The following is an 8,481-nucleotide window of genomic DNA, read 5'->3' on the forward strand; positions in this document are numbered from 1 at the left end:
CACATACCATTAAAACATGACTACATAGACATTTGAATCAGTAGGTGGAGTCAAACATCAAATTCGAGGTTGTGTAGTACTTCCCCATGTGTGAACAAAGAAGTAGTTCATTGAATAAACCAATATTAGAACAGCATTGCAAAAGACCTGCATGCATCTAAGCAATCTGGAGGTTAGGCCTCACCAATCAAGGCTCAAGTCAGAGGTTGGGATGATAAATACAATAACCCTGCCGATACGTCACCCGTAGCCTGACAGTAATTGTTCCAGGTCCCATCGCCACCTCCTAAAACACGCAGGTACCTCTGGAGATGACACACACAGGCACCAGTCACATGCATTTAACCCAGACAACTCCTCAATCTGTATTGACAAACACTTCACATTTTGCAAAGGGTTCCGCAGATGAGCAATGCGTGTGAGGAAAATCTGTAAAACAGGGCTGGGGGTTGGGGGGTTTGTATTCCAATTCAGCCTGTGCAATTTATATTTTGGGAGAGGGGGATGGGGGAGGGATATGGGGGCTTGTGCTTGATAAACAGGCCAGAGGTTTTTAAACGTGAACGTCAGCCATTACAAGGACGGCCAAGCTGTCTGTCTCCGGGGGATACGGCAGCCCAGGCCGCCATCGGAAAAGATCGATAGGCGAGACATCAGATTGAATTGAGGTCACTCTTTGTCCCCTAAGAGGTCCCACTTACTGGCTCACACGCAAAGCTAGATGGGCTGAAGGGGGGGGGGGGGGAGGGTGGGGAGAGATGGAGGGAGGGAGGGGGATGGAGGGAGGGAGGGGGATGGAGAGAGGGGGATTTTAGCTGGACAGCTGTTTTGGTAACCCATGTCAGAGATATATGGGTTTTGTCAGTAAAATGTTCATTGGGAGCCTGAGCCAAGACATGGTTTTCATTATTGACACGTTTTGTTCTATATATGGTCGATGCAAATTAAAATGTTTAATATACACTAGTATTGGATTCAGCTATTTCAGCCACACCCATTGCTGACAGGTGTATAAAATCGAGCACACAGTCATGCGATCTCCATAGACAAACATTGGCAGGTAAATGGCCTTACAGTAGAGCTCAGTGACGTTCAAAGTGGCACCGTCATAGGATGCCACCTTTCCAACAAGTCAGTTTGTCAAATTTCTGCCCTGCTAGAGCTGCCCCGGTCAACTTTAAGTGTTGTTATTGTGAAGTGGAAATGTCTAGGAGCAGCAACATCTCAGCCGTGAAGTGGTAGGCCACAGAAGCTCAGAGAACGGGACCGCCGAATGCTGAAGCGTGTATCATGTAAAAATCGTCTGACCTCGGTTGCAACACTCACTACCGAGTTCCAAACTGCCACTGGAAGCAATGTCAGCACAAAAACTGTTTGTCGGGAGCTTCATGAAATAGGTTTCCATGGCTCGAAAAGTCGCACACAAGCCTAAGATTACCATGCGCAACGCCAAGCGTTGGCTGGAGTGGTGTAAAGCTTGCCACCATTTGGCTCTGGAGCAGTGGAAACGCGTTCTCTGAAGTGATGAATTACCCTTCACCATCTGGCAGTCCGACGGACGAATCTGCGTTTTCCGGATGCCAGGAGGACACTACCTGCCCGAATGCATAGTGCCAACTGTAAAGTTTGGTGGAGGAATAATGGTCTGGGGCTGTTTTTCATGGTTCGGGCTAGGCCCCTTAGTTCCAGTGAAGGGAAATCTTAACGCTACAACATACAATGACATTCTAGACAATTCTATGCTTCCAACTTTGTGGCAACAGTTTGGGGAAGATCCTTTCCTGTTTCAGCATGACAATGCCCTCGTGCACAAAGTGAAGTCCATACAGAAAACGGTTTGTCGAGATCGGTTTGTCGTGAACCCCATCGAACACTTTTGGGATGAATTGGAACACCAACTGCGAGCCAGGCCTAATCGCCCAACATCAGTGCCCGACCTCACTAATGCTCTTGTGGCTGAATGGAAGCAAGTCCCCGCAGCAATGTTCCAACATCTAGTGGAAAGCCTTCCCAGAAGAAGGGGGACCAACTCCATATTAATGCCCATGATTTTGGACTGAGATGTTCGACAAGGGACTGAGATGGACTGAGATGTTCGTACAGTTATTTTGGACATGTAGTGTATGAAAAGCAATTTGTGTGATCCTAGTTAGAAATGTTTGTGCATGATGGAAATAGACGGATTCATAAAGTGCTAGTAGGGACATTAGATTCAGAAGGAGACCCCCAAAATCATGACCAATAATGGCTCTGTCACTAAATGTAACAGTCAAGATGACCAATGCTTCTGGATTCCTTATTAAGTCTGATAGAATGATTGTGTCAGGCAACGATGTCAAGGTCATTCACATCCATTTTATTTATACTGGGTTTTCTACAAAGTCAATTTATCACAGAATGCATGACAAAATATCCAGGCCTGGAACGCTTTATAAGTAAGCCCACTTGACACTTGATATGTAAAGCAATGCATCTTCGAAACTAATAATGAATGTGATATGGGAGTCAGTGTGTGTGGCTAAGCAGTGAACTGTTTGTGAAGATGTCCCAAAAGCAATACCCCGTATTCCAGAATCAACAAACCCATTTGACATTCCCAGATCCCTTGAAATGGAAAGCTCATTTTTCCATAACAATCATCCCGGCCATGCAGCATCGGAAGGGAATTGGATCTGCGTCAAGGCAACCCTTTCTCCTCAGATCTCATCAAGGGTGCACAGAAGTCACCCCTCTCCCACGGAAATTGCTACGAAATTGCTACGAACAGAGAGAAATTGTCTGCATCATCGAGGTACGGATCCAGAATGGCATTGCCCCTCAGGAGGAGTGTGCATCCACTGTTCCTGTTATAAATCCTTAAAGAGAGCCCAACTCCAATATCTGGCAACAGCATCAATATTAATGTGGGAGAAAGTTCTTCCAAAGCCGGTTTAGCCACAGAACATTAATATTGATGATGTTGTGCAGCATTCCCGCTGCTCAGTTGGAACTCTAAAATGTTAATGGCAACAGGGCTGGGGTTATAGGCCAATCTCACTGCTGAATATGGACATGGAGATTGAGGTAGAAAGGGACCATTCCAATCACCAGGTCTTCTCCAACATTTTCACCATCACAATACAAGATGGCGCCAATAGAGAGGGCAGCTTCGCTTCTAGTCCTTAGGAAACTGTGCAGTATACATTTTTTTAAATGTATTATTTACTACATTGTTAGCCCAGAAAACCCTTAAGTGATATTACATACAACTGGGAAGAACTATTGGATATCAGAGAGACGTCAACTTACCAGCACTACGACCAGGAATATGACTTTCCCAAGGCAGTTCCCTTGTCTGCACCTCATGGGTCATTTGAACTGATTCCAGAGGCCGACCCAAAACAATGCCGCCGGAGGAGAGGGTGCTGGAGCGGTCTTCTAGTGAGGCTTCGGATGCGCACACACCACCCACCGCTCCAGAGTATATTACTCGCTATTGTCCAGTCCCTAGTTAACAAAGTCAACAAAATCTGGGCAATATTTGCTTTCCAATGAGATATCCAGGATACATACTCTGTTTCACGGAAACATGGCTAGCTGGGGACATGCTGTCGGAGTCCATACAGCCAATAGGATTTTCAGTGCATCGTGCCGACAGGAATAAACATCTCTCCAGAAAGAAGAAGGGCGGGGGTGTATGTTTCATGATTAACGACTCATGGTGTAATTGTAACAACATACAGGAACTCAAGTTCTTTTGTTCACCTGACCTAGAATTCCTCACAATCAAATTCTGACCGTATTATCTCCCAAGAGAACTCTCCTCAGTTATCGTCACAGCCGTGTATATCCCTCCGCAAGCGGATACCAAGACGGCCATCAAGGAACTTCACTGGACTTTATGCAAACTGGAAACCATCAAACTAGAAACCACCGCATTTAATCATGGCAAGGCGACTGGAAATATGACCGAATAGAAACAGTGTAGGTATTCACTCCGTGAGGCAATCAAACAAGCAAAGTGTTTAGTATAGAGACAAAGTGGAGTCGCAATTTAACGGCTCAAACACGAGACGTACAGTTGAAGTCGGAAGTTTACATACACCATAGTCAAATACATTTAAACTCAGTTTTTCACAATTCCTGACATTTATTCCTAGTAAAATTTACCAGTCTTAGGTCAGTTAGGATCACCACTTTATTTTAAGAATGTTAAATGTCAGAATAATAGTTGAGAGAATGATTTATTTCAGCTTTTATTTATTTCATCACATTCCCAGTGGGTCAGAAGTTTACATACACTCAATTAGTATTTGGTAGCATTGCCTTTAAATTGTTTAACTTTGGTCAAACTTTTCGCGTAGCCTTCCACAATCTTTCCACAATAAGTAGGGTGAATATTGGCCCATTCCTCCTGACAGAGCTGGTGTAACTGAGTCAGGTTTGTAGGCCGCCTTGCTCGAACACGCTTTTTCAGTTTTGACCACAAATTTTCTATAGGATTGAGGTCAGGGCTTTGTGATGGCCACTCCAATACCTTGACTTTGTTGTCCTTAAGCCATTTTGACACAACTATGCTTGGGGTCATTGTCCATTTGGAAGACCCATTTGCAACCAAGCTTTAACTTCCTGACTGATGTCTTGAGATGTTGCTTCAATATATCCACATACTTTTCCTACCTCATGATGCCATCTAATTTGTGAAGTACACCAGTCCCTCCTGCAGCAAAGCACCCCCACAACATGATGCTGCCAAACCCGTGCTTCACGGTTGGGATGGTGTTCTTCGTCTTGCAAGCATCCCCCTTTTTCCTCCAAACATAACGAGGGTCATTATGGCCAAACAGTTCTATTTTTGTTTCATCAGACCAGAGGACATTTCTCCAAAAAGTTTTGTACCTGTTTCCTCCAGCATCTTTACAAGGTCCTTTGCTGTTGTTCTGGGATTGATTAACACTTTTCGCAACAACAAATGTTCATCTCTAGGAGACAGAACGCATCTCCTTTCTGAGCGGTATGACGGCTGCGTGGTCAATTGGTGTTTACACGAAGCTCATCACTAAGCTAAGGACGCCGGGACTAAACACCTCCCTCTGCAACTGGATCCTGGACTTACTGGCGGGCCGCCTCCAGGTGGTAAGGGTAGGCAACAACATGTCTGCCACACTGATCCTCAACACTGGGGCCCTTCAGGTGTGTGTACTTAGTCCCCTCCTGTACTCCGTGTTCACCCACGACTCCAAATACGACTCCAATGCCATCATTAAGTTTGCTGACGACACAACAGTGGTAGGCCTGATCACAGACAACGATGAGATTGCCTGTAGGGAGGAGGTCAGTGAACTGGCTGTGTGGTGCCAGAACAACAACCTTTCCCTCAATGTGAGCAAGACAAAGGAGCTGATCGTGGACTACAGAAAAAGGCGGGCCGAACAGGCCCCCATTAACATCAACGGGGCTGTAGTGGAGCGGGTCGAGAGTTTCAAGTTCCTTGGTGTCCACATCACCAACAATCTATCATGGTCCAAACACACCAAGACAGTCGTGAAGAGGGCACAACAAAACACGTTCCCCTCAGGAGACTGAAAAGATTTGGCATGGGTCCCCAGATCTTCAAAAAGTTATACAGCTATGCCATCGAGAGCATCCTGACCGGTTGCATCACCGCCTGGTATGGTAACTGCTCGGCATCTAACCGAGGGTAGTGCGAACAGCCCAGTACATCACTGGGGACAAGCTTCCTGCAATCCAGGACCTATATAATAGGCGGTGTCAGAGGAAAGCCCATAAAATTGTCAGAGACTCCAATCACCCAAGTCAGAGACTTGTTTTCTCTGCTACCGCACGGCAAGCAGTACCGGAGCGCCAAGTCTAGGACCAAAAGGCTCCTTAACAGCTTCTACCCCCAAGCCATAAGACTGCTGAACAATTAATCAAATGGCCACCGGACAAATGGCCCCACCCTCCATTTGTTTTGTACACTGCTGCTACTCGCTGTTTATTATCTATGCATAGTCACTTCACCCCTACCTACACCCTGTATATAGCCTTGTTATTTTGTCAATTTTTAAAATAAAACATTCGTTTATTTGGTCAATATTTTCTTAACTCTTCCTGAACTGCACTGTTGGTTAAGGGCTTGTAAGTAAGCATTTCAAGATAAGGTCTATTCAGCGCATGTGACAAATAAAGTTTGATTTGACTTGATTTGATATCATGGCTGTGCCATTGCAGTCTCTTCTGTTGGAGCACAGATATGATTACACTGGGGCTGTTTCTGGGTCAGTAAGTTAAATATTTCAGATGGTTTATTTTCAGCCCATCTGTTTCCACTTTCTGTACGTTCCCCTCAAGTGTGTGTTCACCAGTGCATCTTTCGCTCTCTCTTGTTCCCTATCTATCTCTTTCTATCATTCTCTCTCTCTTTCCTTCTCTCTTGTTCCCGCTCTCTTTCCATTGCTGTCTCGCTCCCTCTCTCCCTCTCTCAGTCCCCTTCCCCCTCTATCTTTCTTTCTCTTTCTCTTTCCCCTCTCTTTTTATTTTTTAAATGTTTTGCTCCCTCCGTCTTTCCCTCTCTATCTCCTCTCTCTTTCCCTCTGTTTCTCTCTCATTGACTGCCATGTCTGCAGGCTCCATTTGACCCACTAAGTCATCTTCACATGGCCCCGAGGCATATCAATCGCTCATTGTGTGCAGAAGGGTCCCTCTGTAATTGGTTGTGAACTGAGTGTAAACATCCAACCACAGAAGAGCCACAGAGGTTGTGACATTGAAGCCTTGGCTGCTGGGGTCAATGCGAACCATCACCCGCTATGCCCCTATCAGATCCATTTCAGGATTGGTCTTTGGAGTGAATAGTGTCAGTCAGTCATATAGTCCGTTTCGGTTCGCAGATCAACATTGTTTTATATTTTTCAAGAGAACACTTTATACCATATAGATTTTGGAACCACTCTTTGTGGAAAGGAAACATTCCATTTTATTGTACAGTAAACTAATTATGGTCCTCTGGTTCCAGTGCCCTACAAACCAGTGGCGATAGATCTGTAATATTAGATCACATGCATGTTGTAGGGAGGGCAGGATGCAGGGAGGGCAGGGTCATTGTTGCAGAGATGAGCGGCCATTGGACTGAAAACATGGTGCAAGTTTTCCCAGAAACATAAATAATTACAATGGGCCCAGAAGCAAATGTCCCATGATGTATTTTGACCCATGCCACATATGTGGGATCAATGGAGAGCTCTGTTGTTTTTTGCCCTCGGATGGTCTGTGCATTGCAACTCATACATTCATCTTCTTTGTTTCCATGTAACCCTATAGAATGTATTACTGAAGGGGAGAACAGATTTGAAATAGTTTGTTATTTAACATTTGTTACATTTGATGTCCTTATGGATCATTATGTTATCTGAAATTGAATAAAGACAATGCACTGTCATTTAAATAAAAGTTATAGAGAGAGATGCCAGATCAGGACAGGTAGTAAAACTAGCATAGTCATTTCCAGCATTGTGACTTGTCATACTTTATATGAAACGTCAGGTGATACAAGAGCAGGGCGAGGGCCAAATCGCCAGCCACAGTGTTCCATTGTGTCTCTGCCAGGCTCTAACAGAGGCCCCATCCAACTTCTCACCTGCAGCATTGTCCACCGGGCAGCTCACTGTAGAGTAATTGGGAACAGGGATTCCAGGACGAGCTTTCTTTTTGTTCTTGTTGTGGGAATCACTGACCCGGATGTGTGAGGTCACCGCCGTGGTAATTGGTGCTGGGTGATGCAGCTGTATGTTCCTGAGTGCTTCATCGAGTGTGATTAAAGAGTGAGACTTTTGTGCGCGTGTGTGTGTGTATGTTGGCGTGCATGTGTATGTTGGTGAAATGAGTCTTTTATGAGTGTATGAATTCTTCACAGGGGTCAGAATGAAAGCAATTCCATCAATGCTGTAAATTATGTGTTATTTGGCTTGGACACTGAACACACACACACACACACACACACACACACACACACACACACACACACACACACACACACACACACACACACACACACACACACACACACACACACACACACACACACACACACACACACAAACACAAACACAAACACACAAACTAAAAAGTGAGAAAGTTAGAAAGTGACTGTGAGAGTCACCCTCGAATCACCAGTATGGACACTGTTCCGGTATTTGTGAGGAACGATAACAAAGCAACCACCACCGTTTTATTGCAAATAGATAAACAGAGTCCACAGCCTATCAAAGGGAATTGTGTATGTGTATCAGTGACCTACCAGTTGCCTGGAGGTGAAACCCCATCCTAGGTCATGACTCATGATAGGGATGTTGACAGCGGTTCCCTCTCCACCACCTGTCAGCCTCCCCTGCACTGTGTCTGTGTGGCCAACGCCCAGCCAGGTCTCCATGGCAGCTGTCGCTATGGATGTTACCCGGAGATACCAACACCTGTCATTACCTCGGGGACAGCCTGACTCCC

This window comes from Salvelinus namaycush, chromosome 5 (genome assembly GCF_016432855.1).
Source record: "Salvelinus namaycush isolate Seneca chromosome 5, SaNama_1.0, whole genome shotgun sequence".
In the NCBI taxonomy this organism is placed as follows: domain Eukaryota; kingdom Metazoa; phylum Chordata; class Actinopteri; order Salmoniformes; family Salmonidae; genus Salvelinus; species Salvelinus namaycush.